This window comes from Pogona vitticeps, chromosome 15 (assembly GCF_051106095.1).
Source record: "Pogona vitticeps strain Pit_001003342236 chromosome 15, PviZW2.1, whole genome shotgun sequence".
Taxonomy (NCBI): Eukaryota; Metazoa; Chordata; class Lepidosauria; order Squamata; family Agamidae; genus Pogona; species Pogona vitticeps.
The window spans coordinates 10,097,464-10,118,497 of NC_135797.1; the positions used below are offsets into that span (position 1 = coordinate 10,097,464).

The 21,034-nt window shown below is 45.0% G+C and overlaps 1 protein-coding gene across 3 annotated transcripts in view; it reads left to right on the forward strand.

Annotated features, from left to right (window-relative positions):
- Nucleotides 1–21,034, forward strand: part of ARHGEF2 (Rho/Rac guanine nucleotide exchange factor 2) — a 173,648-nt gene that overhangs the window by 64,605 nt on the left and 88,009 nt on the right. The window contains exon 1 of one of the 3 annotated variants that reach the window (XM_072984081.2): nt 20,413–20,559. The exons of the other annotated variants lie outside the window; for them this stretch is intronic. The gene's annotated coding sequence lies outside the window, so the exon portion shown is untranslated. Of the gene's footprint in view, nt 1–20,412; nt 20,560–21,034 lie in introns of those variants that run through there. 3 annotated transcript variants of the gene reach the window in all.

Sequence of the window (21,034 nt, forward strand, 5' to 3'; positions counted from 1 at the left end):
GACTGCAGTCCACTTCATCAGAGGCACAAAACCTAATGTCATTTTGTTTGCTTTTAAGGTGTTGTTTATGGAAATAAAGACCTAGCTTACTTCTAGGTCTAGCTTACTTCATGATAAGCTAGACCTTATCATGAAGATACTAGCTTACTTCATGTTTAGAGTAATTACCGCATTTTTCTGTGTATAAGACGCCCCCACGTATAAGACACCGCCCGTTTTCTAATCCAAAATTAAGAAATCTAAGTGGGGCTTAGCAAGTGTAGGGGGAATGGGATGAAAGCGCTGCAGGATCGCTTCGATCCCTGCTTTGCCCTCCACTTGTTTTTGTTCTATCCTCGGCTTACTTCCGTGTATAAGATGACCCTCAATTTTTAGTCTAAAAATTTTAGACAAAAGTGTAGTCTTATACATGGAAAAATATGGCATTTTGTCTGTTTTTTTTAATTTATGTATTTATTTATTTATTTGATTTTTACCCTGCCCCTCTAGACCATGTAGAGCTTCGAAAAACCATATGCCCTCTATTTGTATATCAAATTGGGATCATGTGAAATGTTACTCATTTGCAGAATGTACAAATCACCTCTTATGGACTCATATAGTAAGTAACCTTTGGATGCAATCTGTTTGACTCCAAATACCACTGGCTATAATTGGGCCGGGCTGTTTTCATTTCATCTGATCTGTGTGATAGCCATCTGGAAACTCTCAGTTAAAACAAAAAGCAGGGAATAGGGGTGCAGGAGAGGGAGAATATTTATGTCTTTAGCCCTTATGACTGCAAGGATAAGCTTGGGAACAGGAAAGTCTGGTGAAAGGGGTTACCTTAACCTGGGGATGGGTGGGGGTGGACTTTCAAGTGCTGAGTTTCCTGTTCAGAGTTAGTAGAAGGGCTGTGAATTTGCTATTTTAAAACAAAATTATGAAAAGTCTTGTATTACATGAAATATTTTAGGCATTCAACTGATCTCACTGGTGCTTCGGTGAGCTAGCTGGAATGCAGACGGAGGCACCAGCAAATAGTACATATTATCCTGTGGGTGTAAGGTGTGCAGATATACTCCTAAATGTCTGGATTGTTGTGGTTTAGTTGTTAAGTCGTGTCCGACTCTTCGTGACCCCTATGGACCAGAGCACGCCAGGCCCTCCGTGTCTTCCACGGCCTCCCGGAGTTGGGTCAAATCCATGTTGGTCGCTTCGATGACCCTGTCCAACCATCTCGTCCTCTGTAGTTCCCTTCTCCTCTTGCCTTCCATCTTTCCCAACATCAGGGTCTTTTCCAGGGAGTCTTCTCTTCTCATCAGATGGACAAAGTCTTGGAGCCTCATTCCTTCAGAATGGAAAATGCTTGGATTAGTCCTCAGCTGATTTGCTGGGGGTAGGTAGGCGCCATTTGGGTGTTCTTTAAAGGCCACCAAAACGTCTGCGGAATTAGTAGTTGTAAGCCAGAAGGGCTGAAAGGACTATCTCCCATTTAAGACGATCCCCCTTCTTTCTCCACCAGGTTGCTTAGGGGAATCCCACGGCTGCTGCGTTGCCCCATCTGCCTTTCCCCCCAACCGCCCGGCTTAAGCGAGCATGATTGGCAAAACAAATGTTCTGACCTGCTTAAAGCAAAGTTCTGCTTGTGATGGATTATAAATAAATGGCGCCACGAGGTCCCTGTTTTAGAATGTAAGCTGTTCTCGCAAGTAGGAGGTGTGATAGCAGGAATGTAAAGTTGGTGCTTTAGAAGGAATTAAAAATTAGTTTTCAGACGCTTGTAAGGCTGCTGAACCCCATACGAGAAATGGGGAATGAACGGGTTTTTCTCTGGAATAGGATATGAAATTTTAGGCATACAATTGTCGATTTATGACCGATGCGAAGGAACTAGGGATGCTTTGTTTACCGGGGGGGAAACAGACCAAAAGTTATAATTGGGCTGAAGCAACAGAAAACAGCGGGGAGCCATTTTATTTACCCGGTGGCCATTTTGATACCGCCAATCAGCTGTAGGAAAATCGTCGTTTTGCGAAGAATCGGTTCCCGAAGCAGGGAACTGATCATCGCAAAGCGAAAAACCCCTTTTCAGACCATCGTTTTGCATCCTTTGCAAAAAGATTGTCGTAATGCTGTTTTGTCGTAATGCGGGGCAATCGTAAAGCGACTGTGACTGTATAGAATCATAGAATCATGGAGTTGGAAGTGCCCTAGAAGGCCACCGAGTTCAACCCCTAGCTCAATTCAGGAATTCAAGTTAAAATATAATTGAAAGAGGGTTGGCCTTACTTTCTCTTGAATACCTCCAGTGTTGGAGCACTCCATCACCTCCCTGAAATGCCTTCAAATGTCCCACATCATAATGTTTAACATTATGATTAAAAAAACCCCAATTTTCATAGCCTCATGCAGTCATGGTGCGGGAAGGGACCTCGAAGGCCATCAAGTCCAACCCCCTGTTCAGGGCAGGAATCCAAATCCAAGCGGATCGGACAGAGGGTGGTCCAATTTTCTCTTGAAGGCCTCTAGCGTTGGAGCGCTCCCCACCTAGAAGACCTAAAGGTCCCTTTTCAATTTAATTTTTAAAGAAAGAAATACAGTGGTGCCTCACTTAACGAGGATAATCTGTTCCAGTGAAATCGCTGAAGAGTGAAATCCTCGTTAAGCGAAATAAAAAATCCCATTGAAACGCATTGCGTTGGACAATGCGTTCCAATGGGCTGAATAACTCACCGTCCAGCGAACATCCTCCATAGAGGCGGCCATTTTCGGTCCCTGTAAAGCGAGGAATCCATCCAAAAACACAGCGGGGAGCCATCTTACACAGCGGGCAGCCATTTTAAAGCCGCCAGTCAGCTGTTTTAAAAATATCGTCTAGCGAAAAATCAGTTCCCGAAACAGGGAACTGATTGTTGGGAAGCGAATTTTTCCTATTAAAACATCGTTTTGTGATCGCAAAACAGTCATCGTATAGCGGTTTTGTCGTTTAACGAGGTAATTGTTAAGCGAGGCACCACTGTATGATTTTTGAGGTGGGGCCCACTTACATCTTTCGTGCATTTATGTTAGAGAGGAGCAAGGTATTGACTATGACACCCACCCCACGTCACCAGCTTTCTAATCTGATACAGATGTTCCTGATCCGTCTAGACTCAGTACTGCAGAAGTACGTTTGACTTACTCATGATCTTACCACTTCCTTGGAGTGTTGAGCTGTTTCCCAGTCTGCCGTTCCATAGAAACAGGCAGAGTCAAGACGCAGTCATATGTTTTAAAGGTTACAGATCTCTGACAATTGGAAAAAGGAGAAAGAGTGATTGAACAATCATATGTCAAACGACATTCCATGCCGACAGAAAAGACAAGACCTTGGAAATACTACGTTTTGTAAATGCAGCTTGCCAGAGATCTGGAGATACTGGGAATTTTAGTCTTTTTTAAAAAAATATAATTATTTCCAGGCTCTGGTGAAGATGATATGACTTGGCTTTGAGGCTGTGGGTTTGAATCCTGCGGTGTTTCTCCCTTTGGCGAACGAAGCACTTTCCCCATAGAAATTGGGTATTATTTCAAAATGCCGAGACCATATTTCGAAATGCATCTTTTTCGCAAGTCAGTGACGAAATATTTGTCATGCTTATTTTTTTTCAGAGATAAAGTACAGTATTAATACAGAATACTTCTATTACCATTAGACATTGAAATAAAGTGTAACTTGTTGAGGCTTAAGTATGGATGTGATATTGTTCTTGGTTTTACTGTCACAGAGGTAAAGATAGGGCTTTGCTCATGTTTTTTAGTACAGTATCCATTTGATCCTTTTTAGTATTTGTATTACCTAGTGCTGCTAGCTTTAAATAAAGTAGGACCCCCATATCCACAAGGGATTGGCTCCAAGCTGCCCACCCCACCCGTGGATATTGAGAAATGCGGATAGCAAAACCCATATACCATATCAGCAAGGACAACAACTGAGGCTGGCTGTAGAATGATGATGCTCTGCAAGATGAGTTGCTTGCTTGGAGATTAGGCAAAATGTCAGTGAGTTACCAATATAGCATACTCTCTGACTCTCTCTACTGGCCGGTTCTGGTAACTGCATCCTATAAATACACATTTCTGTTTTTTTAAAATTTAATTTTTAAAATATTTTTGGACTGTGGATAAGTGAAATCATGGATACTAATCCTGCAGATGGGGAGGTTCCTACTGTCCTTTTTTAAAGGAGAATGGCTGGGTATAAACAGACAAACAGGGAGGGAGGGAGGATGGGTGGATGGATGGATGGAAAGAGAGAGAGAGATGGATGGATGGATGGATGGATGAAGGAAGGAAGGAAGGAAGGAAGGAAGGAAGGAAGGAAGGAAGGAAGGAAGGAAGGAAGGAAGGAAGGAAGGAAGGAAGGAAGGAAGGAAGGAAGGAAGGAAGGAAGGAAGGAAGGATGGATGGAAGGATGGAAGGATGGAAGGAAGGATGGAAGGAAGAAAGGAAGAAAGGAAAGAAAGAGAGAGAGATGGATGGATGGATGGATGGATGGATGGATGGATGGATGGATGGATGGATGGATGGATGGATGGATGGATGGAAGGAAAGAGAGAGATGGATGGATGGATGGATGGATGGATGGATGGATGGATGGATGGATGGAAAGAGAGAGAGATGGATGGAAGGAAGGAAGGATTAGTTCAAGTTTTTTCCAGAAGCCTAAAGGCTTTTGCTAGTCCTAAGCGGAGTCAGTTACTCAATGGTGAGTCAAGAACCCCATCACTTCCATTGACTCCCTGGATCTACTCTACTTGGGACTGGCAATTTGATGTAAGAGTGAAATATGACATTTACAGGCGGGTCCTATCTCAAAACATCAGAGAAACAATGAGTTTGGATGATGCGAGTCTTAAAAAGCAGGCCAAAGTCCCAGGGAGGTGAAGTGAACGCATCCCAAGGCGAAGCACGAAGAGACCCCTGTCAATTTGGTTCTGCACAAGACTTGCAAGTTTGCACGGGCCAGTGTACCTGCGGCAGCCCTTAATGAAACCTATTTAACATTTTTAGTGCTCTTGAATTCTCACTGTCTGGCCTATTTGTCAGCGACTTCAATTTTGGGGGTGTGTGTGTTTTAGATTCGTGTCCATGTTCCAGCAGTCCCGTTAAGTGCAGCGATGAGTTAAAACTTGCCCGTCGTAGAGATGGAGAGAAAACTGGTTGTTGTTGTCCCCCACCCCACCCCCCGCTACAACTCTCCACAGTCTCACAGTTGGCCATGGGATTTTGGGCGCTGTAGTTCCATGCTCAATGTGGATTCTGGCAACTGACGTTCTGTGCCGGCTATGAGATTCTGGCAAGTGTAGTCCAAATCCATTGATGTTCTGGCTATTGGTACTGTCCAACAGGTCTAAATCACTCTTCTCGTTAAGGATCTCAGGAAAAGGACAAATTAAAGGGTGTCTCCATCTTTTTATGAAGCTTGAAACTTTCTCTTTCTTCTACTCCTGCTTCTTCTTTGGAAAGAGAGAGAGAGATGGATGGATGGATGGATGGATGGATGGATGGATGGATGGATGGAAAGAGATAGATGGATGGATGGATGGATGGATGGATGGATGGATGGATGGATGGATGGATGGATGGATGGATGGATGGATGGATGGATGGATGGAAAGAGAGAGATGGATGGATGGATGGAAAGAGAGAGATGGATGGATGGATGGAAAGGCTCTTTCCCTACTCATGTTGGGATGCATATTTTAGAGGATCCACAGTCAACAAATGCCCAGCTCCCTCCAGTTTCCATCCTGCCTGACGGAAAAATCCAATGCCCTTTGTTGTTGTTGTTGTTGTTGTTGTTGTTGTTGTTGTTGTTGTTGTTGTTGTTGTTGTCGTCGTCGTCGTCGTCGTCGTCGTCGTCGTCGTCGTTGTCGTTGTTGTTGTTGTTGTTGTTGTTGTTTATTTGTCCCCCCCCTCTCTCTCTCTTGGGAAGTGCTTCTCGCCCACCCGCGAATCTGGACCTGATAAGGCTTACCGCTTTGCCGTCAGCTGCAGCAAACAGGGAGGAAATGTCATGCCTGCAGAAAAGTCCCCCAACGGCCTGGAGAGGAAGTGTGGAGCGGCCCCGATTTGGACTAGTTTCCTCTTGCAAAGTGGCTGGTTAGGCAGAGCTTGTTAAAAATAGCCGTATTCTCCCTCCTCCACCCTCCCCACGCGGCAATCCGGACTCCTCCCCGGCAGATGGGTGGCTGATGCTGTAGACTAGCTGTGGGAGAAAAGGACCATGCAGCTGAGGAATTCACATCTACAGCCTGCCCACATCCTAACAACCTAATTTTAAATGGGGTTGGGGGGGGGAGGCTTAACTCACGTTGCTGATAGGTATTGGGATGGCCGTTCGCTTAATTGGTTTTTAACAGAATAGATGAGAGGCAAGGAGCATGTAACGCTCTAGACCGAATCTTACAAATTCCATCATTGATTACCTTGGTCGCGTGGACTGGAAACTAGAATCCAACAGCATATAGAGGTTTTGCACCTCTGCTTTAGAGTGAATTGTGTGTGTGTGTGTGTGTATTTATGTATTTCTTAAGTTTCATTTTGATCCCGCATTCCCTTTAGTGAACTCAAGGCACTGCACAGATCTCTCATCTAATGACGGACACTTACTGCAGTTCGGCACTGTTCGGCGAATCAGGCTCACGGGCGTTGCGCGGGTGCCCCGGCTTCCTTTGCCGATCCTCCTTGGTGGGTGCCCTATCAGGAGGCCAAAACATGGATGCTCAAGCTGTGTTGCTTTGAGCACATCAAGCGAAAGCAAGATTCTCTGGAAAAGACAATAACGCTAGGAAAGGTGGAAGGCAGCAGGAAAAGAGGTCGACCAAATGAGATGGTCTGAGTCCCTAAAGGAAGCCACAGGCTTGCGTTACTACAGCTGAGCAGATCTGTTGAGGACAGGACATTTTGAAGACCCCCTAAATTCATGGGGCGACCGTGTGTCAGAGCTGACATGACTCAAATGATTCCCTAGCCAAATGCCAGTTGCTTTTGGTTCCGACGCTTCAGATGCAATGCTTTTGATGTCGTTTTAACCTGGCAGTGGCCTGCATGCTGAACTTTTAAGGGCTGGCAAATCAAGTCGTTCCTCGACGGAGCTGGCTTTCCAAGGGTGGGGAACTTTTGAGAACAGCCAAAGAGGAGAAATACAGTGAAATGTCTTTTCCTATCACTGACACTGTAGCTAAAGAGCACCTGTTATGAGAGAACAAGGGGATTATTTCCTCCCCCTTCCGCTTCCCGCGTCTTCCAGCCAGCTTGTAATTTCGGGCACGGCAGCAACAGCTGGTTGGGTGTGGATCCAGAACGGAGAGGAGAAGCGAGTTCCCAGAAAGTTTCCTTCTGCTTTTGCATTGGCCTGTGCAGAGTTACGAGATCCAGACCCTTCTCAGAGGCTTGTTCCCATAAGTTGGAGGCCCAGTTTAAAAACATGGAAAAGCTTATTCTTGCAAGGTTTAGAAGTATCAGGTATGGGGGCACACCTTGGGTTAGATCCCTTACACGCATGCAGCAGAATGGAAGACTGATTTAAACCTGTTGGATTTAAACCTGTTGCTGGTTCTGGTAGTTCTGTCTGTGTGAATTTCTTTGATGCGACTCTTAAGAAGAGCTGTACGAAAGCAAAAATTGAGCGAGGTGCAGCTTTTCCTATTGCACTTCACTGATGAAAGGAGAAGCTATACCCAGCAGAGTTTTCTCTTGACCTGCCGTCTTTAAAGCTACTAATACTAGACCACTAAATGCTTAATGCCACCAGTGTGGTGCAGTGGATAGAATGTTTGATTAGGACTCAGGGGTAGAGATGAGCATGAACTGGAAAAACGATGAATCCCAGTCAGCGAGCTGGCTTTTATGTTTTGGACCTCTGAAGTTTCCTGACCAGTTATCCCCCCCAGTTTCCCCATTACGTCCAGGGAGTGAGATGGAGAAATTCCCAGAAAGCCTAACAAGATCAGTTGGCAGCTTACGAATAAAGTGACAAGTGTATTCTCGAAGGCTTTCACGGCCGGGATCTGATGGTTGTTGTGGGTTTTTGGGGCTCTTTGGCCATGTTCTGGAGGTTGTTCTTCCTAACGTTTCGCCAATCTCTGTGGCCGGCCTCTTCAGAGGACAGGAGTCAGGACTCCCACAAACTGCACTGTTGGATATGACTTGATGACACACAACAGCTTTATGGGGTAGATCATCTGGGGAGGAAGGAGGGATCCAGGAAGATCTGGCCCAAGGTTATTGAGTGAATCGCACGGCTCAGTGGGAGTGGAAGCCCCATCTCCTAATTCCTGGTCCAATTTCTCCTAGCTCACTGTTCCGCTAACTGGAGGAATCTCCACCCCACCATCTCTTCCATGTACACACTTTGTTTGGGAGTGAGCGCCATTGAGGAGTGGGAGAGGAGAAGTAAACATGTTGAGCTATGCAAGGAAGAAGATAAATTGTCTCCAGTTCTGGGCTTGACAATTTACGTGGAGCCTTTTTGCCAACCTGGCAAGGAACGCTTCTCCAAAAGTTGTGTTTCCCTCAGCATTGGCATCCTGTTCTCCGGGCACCCCCCTGTACCCTGAACAGCTGTAGAACATGTAGGCAGTCGACAGGTGCTGTAACTCCCAGAGGTCAGCGGTTTGACAACAGTTGGCTTTTAGGCTTGGCGTGGTCCAAGATGAGACTGTGTGGTGTGGCCCTCAGAAAAGAACCATAGAGAAGACGGTACAGCCTTCCGGCTTCGACAATTGCTGATTTAGCCATGCAATTGTGCCTGGATTCAAAAGCTGCCTTTTGAGTTCAATGTGTGTTGTAGGGACACACACACACACACAGAGAGAGAGAGAGAGAGAGGCAAGGTCTCCAAAACGCACAAGCTCTCCAAAGCTTAAATATATGTCTGTGCCGACTTTGCAGTTGCACCAGTGATTTGACACTCACTTGACTTGGGTGTTTTTTCAATGATTTGGACTTGACTTCTAACTTGGAACCCACCCAGCCCCTCCTTTTTCTCTGGGGAAAAGAACTTGTTTTTAATAGGGACTCTGGATGGGCAACGTGCCATCCAGAGCACTGGGCATGGATGGATGGATGAACGAATAAATAAATAAATTTGTTCGTTTGATTGGTTGGTTGGTTTGTTGGTTGGTTGGTTGAACGAGCGAGCGAGCGAGCTAGCAAGCAAGCAAGCAAGCAAGCAAGCAAGCAAATAAGTAAATAAGCAAGCAGACAAGTAAACAAGCAAGCAAACAAACAAGCAAGCAAGCAAACAAGTACAGTGGACCTTTGACTTACAAACGGCTTGACTTACAGACTTTTTGAGTTACAGACTTCTCTGGCCGCAAAATTTAGGTTTGACTTGCCGACTGAGATTTGACTTACAGACCAGAAAAAAACCAAAATGGAACAAAAAATGGCCTGTTACGGGATTAATCGGTTTTCAATGCACTGTAGGTCAATGGAGACTTGACTTACAGACTTTTTGACTTGAGAACCGCCTTCCAATACGGATTAAGTTCTCAAGTCAAGACCCCACTGTAAGCAAGCGAACAAGCAAGCAAGCAAGCAAGCAAGCAAGCAAACAAACAGGCAAGCAAACAAGTAAACAAGCAAGCAAGCAAACAAGCAAGCAAGCAAACAAACAAACAAGTAAACAAGCAAGCAAACAAACAAACAAATAAGCAAGCAAGCAAACAAGTAAGCAAACAAGCAAGCAAACAAGTAAACAAGCAAGCAAACAGGTAAACAAGCAAGCAAGCAAGCAAACAAACAAACAAGCAAACAAGCAAGCAAACAAGTAAACAAGCAAGCAAACAAGCAAGCAAACAAGTAAACAAGCAAACAAGCAAGCAAGCAAGCAAACACGTTTCCTCTGGCATTGGAAATTGGATTCATACCTGATCTTGATAGAAGTCAAACTATCTTCCCTTTTCTTTTCCTGCTCCACGCTTTTCCTTTTCTGCCCTTTCGGGTAACGCTGCCTTCTTTCATGATGTGCACTAATGACTCCTGGAGTGGAGGTCACGCAGCCTTTGTGGGAAGGAAAGGGAAGGCGCAGTGATGAGCCAAGAGAATATTTAGAGGGCTGGGAGTGGTATTTCAATTGAGACGGCAGAAGCGATTTAAAATTTAAGGCACCTATTAACGCTCTCTTTGGGATTCATCGCTGACACCAGTAGCTTCCAGTTGAGCAGAAAAACGGAGAGATCGTTTTGAAAAGGCAGGCTGATAATGAAGAAGGCCTCCTTTGAGAGGGGGAAATGAAAATAAGAATGCAATCATTGGAAAAGGAGGTGTAGAAACGGGCAGCCATGGGAGGCCATTTATGTTGGAGCCTGGCTTTGCAAACGGAGAGATGTGGAACATGGGCCCAGAGGGAAGTGTGGTGCCCCCAGAGGCAAAGGGCAAGGGGCCCCCTCTTCCATTGGCACATGAACCTTATTTTCACGCCGGTGGTGGGAGAGGCTCTGGCCCGTCCGTCTGAGAGCAGCCGGTTCATTTCGGGATATTTTGGGCGACTTTTGGTCTTTCGAGCGACAGGGCAGGAATCGGAGTCCCTGACCAAACTACAGATCTCTGGATTCTGAAGGGCGGACTTGTGGCCGCTGAAGTGATTTAGTACGTTAGCGGCCACGTTGGCGGAGAGATTTCGGGAGCTTTCGTCCGAAAAACAAAATTACAAAGAACCTTGTGGTATTTTAAAGCCAGACGAGATTCATAACCTTTTGTCCACTGCAGATACTCGAAGGCTTTCTTTTTGCCTCGGTCAATTTACAGACAAGCGCTAAACCCCCTGCGTTGACTCTCTCTGGAGTGTTGTCCGTTACCTGTAGCGGCTTTGGTTTTTATCGTTCAGCAAAAAATGTCGTTCTCGTCTCTCGGAATCGAGCAGAATGGCTGTGGGTGTTCTTTACTGTAACATCCCTCGGGTTAAATATAGTTCTTTCCATATAATTCTCTCTTCAGCATCTCTCTATGTGTAGACTCTGGGTAATCAAGCCTGCGCTTTTCTTGCATATTTGGAAAAAAGGGAATGCCAAATCTCTGAGGGTGGGAGAGGCAGGGTGGGACATGGGAGCGAAGTTTTCTCATCCCCATGTTGTACTCCTTGCCAAATGTACATGGAAAAAATGACACAGTGTGTGGAGCTTTTTTTAGAAAATACCAAATTGGAGTTCAGTCCATGTCGGATATGTGCAGCTTGAGGCATCTAAACTTGTGCGAGGGGCTTCGGTTTTATGGGTTCAAAGCAAAGTGCTTTATGCTAAAATGCCCACATTTGTGTGATGTTACGGTACTATTATAGGAAAAAAACGAATTACAAAGACCCAAAATGGAGGCAGCAGAAATTAGTTGCATAAGCAAATCTAAGTGCATCTCTTAAGAGCTTCAGTACAGATCAAGGCTTTTTAGTGTATGATATACGTATAGTGGTGCCCCGCAAGACGAACGCCTCGCGGGACGAAAAAAACGCAAGACAAATGTTTTTTTGTGATTGCTATGGTGCCTCGCAAGACAGCGTCTTCTATGGCTGTGCTTCACAAGATGGTTTCCCCCCCCTGAGACTGATGCCTCGCAAGACGAAGAAATGCATTCGTCTTGCGAGGTTCCCATAGGAATGCATTGCAATGCATTCCTATGGGAAGCCGCTTTTCGCAAGACGATTTTTTTGCGAGATAGCGCTACTCGCAGAACAAATTACATTCGTCTTGCGATGCACCACTGTATATTACTAACCCAGCTTTTTGTATTATGGGTATAAAACAGTTGCCTCTCTCTCCCTGACCTCTGTCCCAGTAATATCTCTTAGCATTCCTGTGATATAGCTATTATCCTGCCCACAGCCTGCTAAATGAAGTAATTTTCAGCTTGATTCCTGTGTTACCAAACCATACTCACTTTCTCTGTTATCGGTAGCCTCCTATGGCCATAGAGATATGTATAAATATAGCAGTCATGTATTTGCACTCCAGATTAGGATCCACAAAAGCTCACAGTGAAATGCACAGTGAAAGGAGCTATTCCTTTGTGATTTGTCCAAAATGTTTAAGTTGTTCAGTCCATATATCATGGAGCCCCACCACGTTGTCATTCCTACATCTTCTTATGGCTTCCTCTAGTTCCGCCAATAAGGAGGCCGTGGAAAGTTAATTGAGAATGCTCTGAAATATCCCTTTGATGTTTTGTTTTTATTATGAGTTGGATGGAGCTCCTTTCCTGCCAGGAGCAGTTGGTGCATTATTTGATTTAGGATCCTATCTGCATACAGTGTCTTTTTGTTTAGACTGCGGTTTGGTCATTTTAGTTATTTCCCGTGGTGGTTTCTTGCCACGTCAAGTTCTATTATAGTGTCCATCCAGCAAATTCTTTTTTGTTTCTGCCATAGTTGAGATCAAACTTTTCCTACCTTTTATTGTATATTCGCAAAAAGGATTTTTCTTCAAAGTGTGAAATATGATTTAAGTATTGGGCAGATGTTCCTGGATGCAGTTGGTCTGGCACCCTCTTGGAATGGAGGCACGAGAAGTTTCCAAAATGGACGTTACAAATGGATCGTAGTTTTCTGGTTGTGGGGCACTCTGAAGCACAGCTGTGTCAAGCATTGTCGTAAAACTTTTCCCGGTTGGCTTTTTCGGAACGATGCTCCCTACAGAATTGTGTAATACAGTGGTGCCTCGCATAACGATGTTAATTGGTTCCATTAAAAATATCGTTATGTGAAAACATCGTTAAGCGAAACACCATTTCCCGTAGGAATGCATTGAAAACCGGTTAATCCGTTCCAATAGGAGCCTATTCAATATATTTCAATGGTGAAAAAAAAATCACCAAAAATTCAAAAAGACTCAGAACGAAGCCAAATTACTTTAACAATGGTTTTATTAGGTGCACTAATGATTCCAAGCATTTTAAACATTTTTAAACATTTTAGAATATTTTTAAAATAGCGAAAACAGGGCTGTCAAAAAAAAAACGTTAAGCGAAACAGGGGACCTAAAACTGTCATCGTTAAGTGAAGCAAGGTCCCAAACATTGTTATGCGAAAATCCCCCGTAGGAAACATTGTTAGGTGAGGCAGCAAAATTTCCAGCAAAGGCCATCGTTATGCAAATTCATCGTTCAGTGAGGCACTCGTTAAGCGAGGCACCACTGTATTCTGAGGTTGAATGGCAGGGTAGATCTGACATAGAATTGGTCTGTTCTGGGTGTTTGGAATTGGATCACCGACTCTTTTAATGTGCTAATGTTGTGGTTGTTGAAATCTTCAATTTGAAAGTGTTTTGTTTTCCATATTAGGTACGCTAATTGCTAGATAAAGATATAGGTTCCCCTTGACATTTAGTCCCGTTGTGTCTGACTCCAGGGGGCGGTGCTCATCCCCGTCTCCAAGCCGTAGAGCCAGCGTTTGTCCGTAGACAGATTCCGTGGTCACGTGGCCAGTGCAACTAGACATGGAACGCTGTGACCTTCCCACCGAGGTGTTACCTATTTATCTACTCGCATTTTTACATGCTCTTGAATGGCTAGGTTGGCGGGAGCTTGGACAAGCGACGGGAGCTCACTCCATTGTGTGGTTTCGATCTTATGATGGCTGGTCTTCCGACCTTGCAGCCCAGAGGCTTCTGCGGTTTAACCCGCAGTGCCACCACATTCCCCTATTTCCATATTAGCTGGCTTCTTAAAGCAGAATGATATATTAGCTGTTTTATAAATTGGTGCTGCTATACACGCAGCTAGTTCAGTGGTCCAGTTTTCTACGTTGTCTCGTTCAGGAGGTGAGCTGAGAGGACTATAATACCTAGTCTTACAAAAATGGCACTTGCGTATTATCTGTGGGTCCTCTTGTCAACTAGGAACGTTTGGTTGACTCACTCCTCTGTGAGTTTCGTGGACAGGAAAGATGCCACATATCTTTTAATGACAAAGGGAAGCTTAGAGTTCCTCTTTAGATGAAGTGACTCCTTCAATAGGAATAGAAATTACAGTGGTGCCTCGCATAGCGAGGTTAATCCGTTCCAGATTAACCCTCGCTATGTGAAAACATCGCTGAACGGAACATAAAAACCCATTGGAACGCATTAAACATCATTTAGTGCGTTCCAATGGGCCCTAAACTTACCATTCAGCGAAGTTTCCTCCATAGCGGCAGCCATTTTCACGCCCTCGGTAAGTGAGGGGAGGGCGTGAAAATGCTGCGCGTGGCCATTTCGGGCATCCGGCGGCCATTTTAGAACCGCCGAACAGCTGATCCGCAGGCATCGCAAAGCGAAGATTGGTAAGCAAAACGCTTACCGATCGTCGCTATGCGAGTTTTGCCCATTGGGACCATCGGTATGCCTCCGCATTAGCGATCCCGAAAAGGGGATCGCTATGCGGATTCGTTGTTGTACGGTGCGCTCGTTAAGCGAGGCACCACTGTATTGTCATTTGTGATCCTTTAAGGGCTGTTGGGTCATTTTATTCATCAGCTAAATTTATAGCGCGATGCTTATGGGCAGAAAGGATTAGCTGGCTCCAGACTGTTGTCCAGGTGTACTCACAATATTTTAGACTCATTGGGGAGGTTCCGTCTATGTTCCCCTCTTAGATACTAGCCTAAATGAGGAATGCCCCACCTTTGAAACAAAAATGTATGCTTACATGCACACATGTGCACGCTCGCACACATACACACACGTGTCTGTATGAAATCATCTCAACAGAAAGAGACTACTGCTGTGCGAAATGCAAAGAACACAGAGAGAAATGGAGATGGGAAACTGACTTCAAAAGCCCTGTGTACATCATGGGGGTGACAAATGTAATGTGCTCTTACTTTCACCTAATCAGGCCAGGTTCAATGTTATCTACAACTAAAACAACTCATAAACTCCCTGTCTTACAATTACCACATTTTTCAATGTATAAGACGCCTCCATGTGTAAGACATTCCCCCACTTTTCTAATCCAAACTTAAGAAATCTAAGTGGGGCTTAGCGAGTGTAGGGGGAAAGGGATCAAAGCGCTGGAGGATCGCTTTAATCCCTGCTTTCCCTTCCACTTGTTTTTGTTCTCTCCTCCGCTTACTTCCGTGTATAAAACGACCCTCAATTTTTAGTCTAAAGATTTTAGACAAAAGTATAGTCTTATACACGGAAAAATACGGTATATAATATTTAAACAGAAGAGAAAGAAACGATATGTAAACAAGCATTCCGTGATTAAAGAACATTTGAAGAGCAGAAGGAAAAAAATCAATAACTGTTGTGTGCTGTCAAGTCAATTCTGGTGTATGTCAGCCCTTTTCAAAGATTTTCTAGGTAGAGAATACACGGATGTGGTTTTACCATTCCCTTCTCCTGGAGGCATTGTGGGACTGTGTGTTTTGCCCAAGGCCACACTGGCTGGCCTTTCTCTCAGGAAGCCCAGTGGGGAATCTAACTCCCAAACTCTGGGTTCAAAATCAGATAGCTAAACCATTGAGCGAATTAGCTAGCTGGAAAGAAAACGCCCGCCGTGAATCCATGAAGAGTAAAACAGAAGATAGATTTCTGAACGTTGCTGAAATTCAGGAGCTGGAAGTGAATCAATCAAGATCATTCTGTTCCATCCTATAATGATGATAATGCAATCCACTAAAGGAAGGGTTTTCGGCCTCCAGCTTATTTCTAGTCATTCTCCTCTCTTCATCCTCAGCTTCTAATTGTTCTGATCAGCGATACAGGGGTGCCTCGCATTACGACGTTAATTCGTTCCAGCGAAATCACTGTAAAACAAAAACGTAATGTGAAAATAAAAAGCCCATTGAAACACATTTAAACCCCTTCAATGCGTTCCAATGGGCTGGAAACTCACCATCCAGCAAAGATCCACCATAGGGTGGCCATTTTCGGTGGCTGTCTTGCGAGGAATCTGTCCCAGAAAACAGCAGGGAGCCATTTTATTTACCAGATGGCCATTTTGAAACAGCCGATCAGCTGTCCGAAAATTGTCATTTTGCGAAGAATCGGTTCCTGAAGCATGGAATCGATCATCGCGAAGTGAGAAAACCCTATTCAGACCATCATTTTGCGATTGCAATGCGATCGCAAAAAGATCGTCGTAATGCGGTTTCGTCGTAATGTGGGGCAATCGTAAAGCAAGGTGTCACTGTACAGTACATTTTCCAAAGTTTTTTGTTCCATAGTCCATTTTCCACTCAGAAGGAAGGTTTGTAGAGTGGCAGGTTTTCCACAGGGCAAGGTCTACTCTAGAGGGTTCAACTAACTGATAGTACTTTGCAGAACGTCCGTGTCCAGTCTGTAGTGGAATCTTCAAATATGAATCCTAGTGGTGATAAAAGCTTTACTGACTCCTAAGGAAGAGAGAAGGCTGTTAAAGGAAGTTTGGGTCACAAATGTACAGTAACCTCCCAGACGCTGTATTGTAATGGAGTCTGACCTGAGGATTTTCTGGTTGTCTAATGAGAACACCTGCTTATTTGCCCTCGTCTCGCCAATTAGACCAAAAATAGTCATTGTAACGGATCACAACAAGGATTGCCATAATGTTTCCCTTGTGCTGGTATATTTCTATGATTCCATTACACCTTGCGCCTCACTGGACACAATGGGCTCTTCCAGATCGGGCAAAAATATTACCCCGACGAACTGCGAGTTTGTTGCGAAGCTTACCAGGCTTCGCGTTAACACTGATGTTTTGAAAACCAGAAATGCTTCTCTTGGGGGGGGGGGATATCTGAAATGCTTGTTTGAAATTCACCCCCCCCCCCGCTGTAACTTGTTTTCGGGAGCTGTTTTTATTTTAAATTTTTAATGCAGTTAGTATACTAATTGAATGGACCCAAGAGAGGGTGCTCTGATATGGAAATGAACGGCGCAGGAAGAATAAAAAGCGCCATAGCGCCATATTTTGTCCATGCAATAAACCCCAGAATTGCCACCTCGATATTCCAAATGAGGCTTTTAATGTGCAATTCTACAGCCTTATTCACAGTGTTAAGGAACTGCCTGATGGCTGGGCTTTCCACTTCTAATTCCGTTCTTTTCCTACTGTATCTACTTTTTCTTATCGCAGAAAATCTGTTAAAGAGAGAAAGACACGACAAGCTGTCATGTCTTTTCTTTCATAATGCCACATGCCTTTGATCTGGCTATATTCCCAGAGGGTGCATATAGATAGAGTATTAATGATGGGCTAGTTTGTGGTTTTAAAAAACAACAACACACACACACACCAAAGGACAAGTCTGCATGAATTTACTTAATAAATACAGTGAAAACAACACCTCTTGATGCCTTCAAGGCTAATAGCCAGAGCTTGGAAGTAATGATTTGCAAGTAATGTAGTCACCCATAACTAGGGACTTTTAAAAGATGATGAGAATACAGTGCTCGCATTTTTACATGCTTTCAAACTGCTAGGTTGGCAGGAGCTGGGACGAGTGGCGGGAGCTCATCCTGGCACGCAGATTCGAATTGCTGACCTCATGATCGACAGGCCAGGGGTTTGGCAGTTTAACCTACCACGCCACCCACATCCCACTCATGAATTAAGGAGCTATTTTCACTTTGTCTGTTACCTGGACATGAATCTGCGCACCGAGGCATAAGTATAGGGGAAACGAATTTTATTGGGAAATAGCGGATTTTGATTCATGAAAAGCTCACACTAAAATAAACCTTTTAGTCTTTAAAGTGATGTAAAACGGTGCCTCTTTGGCTGTTTTCTTTCTTCCCTCTACGGAGGCGAGACAGAGCAAGGGTGCGATTAGACGGATACAGAGTCATGCATCGGATCTCGTTAGAAAGGGTCGCTTTAACGAGTGTGTTCTCCCTTAAAACAACCCTTCCATCCACAGGGGAAATCAATCCAGTTGATCCCCCAAAAAGTAGAATCTGCCAGATTTTTTGTTGTCTTTTAGAAGGACCTATGAAGCCGAAGACAGTGGAAGACAGGAGGGCCTGGCGTGCTCTGGTCCATGGGGTCACGAAGAGTGGGACACGACTGAACGACTAAACAACGACGACGATGAAGCCGAAACAAGGAACATCCTGCCTCTCTAAAAACCCTTACACAGGTCCAACGTCCTGCCTCTGGGTATAACTATTATTTCTGAGATGTAATTATGGGAATGCAGGATTCTAATTCCTTTCCCTCAGCAGTACAATTAAGCCATCCTGGATTACTCCAAAGCTTGCAGGAACCTATCCAGCAGGGCATCAGACAGAGTATTTCCCTTCTCCTTCCCTCGGGCCAAATTGTCTTTTCCTGCGATTTCTTTTTCCCCCCCTGCCCAGCTATTGTCTAGGTCTTGAGCCAGACAGACATTTGAAACCTTTTTAAACTGCCTTTCTGTTGGATGGCCCCTGTTTTCTGTTGTATCCCCTCTGGCTTCTGTCAGCTTCTTAGTTTCTCCATAGCTGCTTGTCTTTAGTGTAGGGGAGAAAAAGAAAAAAAGTAGGACAGAGAGAAAAAGAGAGAGTTTGCGAATTTGGGCTGCGTAGGAATGGATGAACCTACACCTGGTGGCTTGTTGCATTATTTGTTTTGCAAACTAGAAGATTGTCCAGTATTTTCTTGGGTAGTTTTTTATTAGCTACAAACGTTCCTATTGTGTTTTTTTTTGGGGGGGGGACAGTGACTTTGCCTACATCTCTCTCCGTCTCTCTGTATAAAAGCATGGCTAGTATATTGCACGGGCCTAGCAGTGAAAGTAGAAACTAAAAAACTAAGATCATGGCCACTGGTCCCATCACCTCCTGGCAAAGAGAAGGGGAAGATATGGAGGCAGTGACAGATTTTACTTTCTTGGGCTCCATGATCACTGCAGATGGTGACAGCAGCCACGAAATTAAAAGACGCCTGCTTCTTGGGAGGAAAGCGATGACAAACCTAGACAGCATCTTAAAAAGCAGAGACACCACCTTGCCAACAAAAGTCCGAATAGTCAAAGCTATAGTTTTTCCTGTCGTGATGTATGGAAGTGAGAGCTGGAGTCTAAAGAAAGCTGACCGCCGAAGAATTGATGCTTTTGAATTGTGGTGCTGGAGGAGACTCTTGAGAATCCCCTGGACTGCAAGGAGAACAAACCTATCCGTTCTGAAAGAAATCAACCCTGAGTGCTCCCTGGAAGGACAGATCCTGAAGCTGAGGCTCCAATCCTTTGGCCACCTCATGGGAAGAGAAGACTCCCTGGAAAAGACCCTGATGTTGGGAAAGTGTGAAGGCAAGAGGAGAAGGGGACGACAGAGGATGAGATGGTTGGACAGTGTCATCAAAGCAACCAACATGATTTTGACCCAACTCCGGGAGGCTGTGGAAGACAGGAGGGCCTGGTGTGCTCTGGTCCATGGGGTCACGAAGGATCGGACACGACGTAATGACTAAACAACAACAAAAACTGTGAAACAGGATCCCGCCTCTCTGTGTGGTCTATGTTTTGAACCCCAGTGTCAACTGGGGCCACCTTATGTCAGAAGAGAATGAGGGAGGGGACCTTGGTTCCAATAAACCACCATGGCCCTCAACATCTGGCCCTCTTATCACTAGGGGAGAGTCTTCTTTACTTTCTCAATGGTTTTCCTAGTTAAAAGGCTCCCAGTTCTTAAGTTAGATATTCTTCATGGGAGAGGACGTGAGGGAGGCCAACCGCCGCCAGTCCATTAAGGCCCATGGGCGGCTGCCCCACTTCCGATTATCCCCAACCAGCCCATTTCTTTTTCCTTGTGTATTAAAGGCTCAGGGGGACCTCCGTTGCGTTCCTCCTCAACAATCGTGGTTAAGGTCTCCGTGGTCCCACCACGCACAGAGCTCTCAACCCCATTGAGTCGGGATAGGATGACCCGTTAGGAAATGTACTGGGTTTTAATCCTATTGGTGTCTGCCTAAGGTTTGTGTAACTTGCAATGGATAATCACACCGAACTGATGAGGTGGTGGGATATCTCTTGGATATATGAGCACACCCCTTGTCCATTAGGCGCAATTGCCTATAGCAAGTTCCTTAACTCTTATGTGGACACCAGAACAGGGTTCCGACCGTCAGGTTTAAAATTAGAACGTCCTCTGCATTATTTCCAACACAGCCTCAGGAATACTTCCAACAAATTACTTGGACTTCCAGCTATCCTCTGTGTTTCTCTCCGTCCCCACAATGCATGCATTATCATCACAAACTCTCGTCGGTTTGCATTGGAAGGAGGGAAAGAGTGTGACTTAACAAAATTGGAACAAAGCTTGGCGCAGCTGCCGTAACCCAGTTGACCTCTGTCAATGAATAACCCCGAAGGTTAAGGAGGAGGAAATTCCCACCTAATGAGTAGCCGGATGCCTGGGAGGAGAAGCTAGCGATGATTCTTTGCAGCCGAGGGAGACATTATTTTTCTCTCCCACTGTTAGAGCGGTCTGAAGGGACAACGTTTGGCTGCTTCGGTCTGTGGAGAAGACAGGCGCTGGGCTGGTATCCGATCAGCTCCCAACCTGGCCCATTTGCTGTGTATCAGCAAAGAGGAGCAGGCGACTGTGAAGCCCAGCGTTTCACCTTCAGCTAACCTGTGTGTTTCCAGTCTGATCTTGAGTAAGTTGTTGTCTTTTTATTATTCCCAAAACAGCAGGGCCAGGTGGGGCTTCAGGGGTACAGGAGGCACAAAGAATCATAGAAAAGTTGGAAGGGGGCCTACGAGGCCATCCAATCCAACCCCCTGCTCAAGGCAGGAATTACCATTAAAGCAGATCTGCCAGGGGATTATCTTAAGTTTTGGAGCACTCCCGAACTCTCGAGGTCACTGGCTCAGAGCAACTGAAAGAATGGAAAAGGAGGAGGAAACCACTTAGCTTCTTAAAAGGTGCGAGAGTTTTACTCTGCCTGCAAATGTTGGCCCTTGATGACTTTTTGCGTCGCTCGAAAAGCGTGCTTTGCTCATCCTCCAGTGGACTCTTGACGCTTTGCGCAGCCATAGAATGGCTTGTGGGACTGAAGCATGTCTCACATTTAAGTTCTAAAAGAATAACGAGATGCTTTTCTCATAGAAGGAAACGTTCGAATGGTTCCG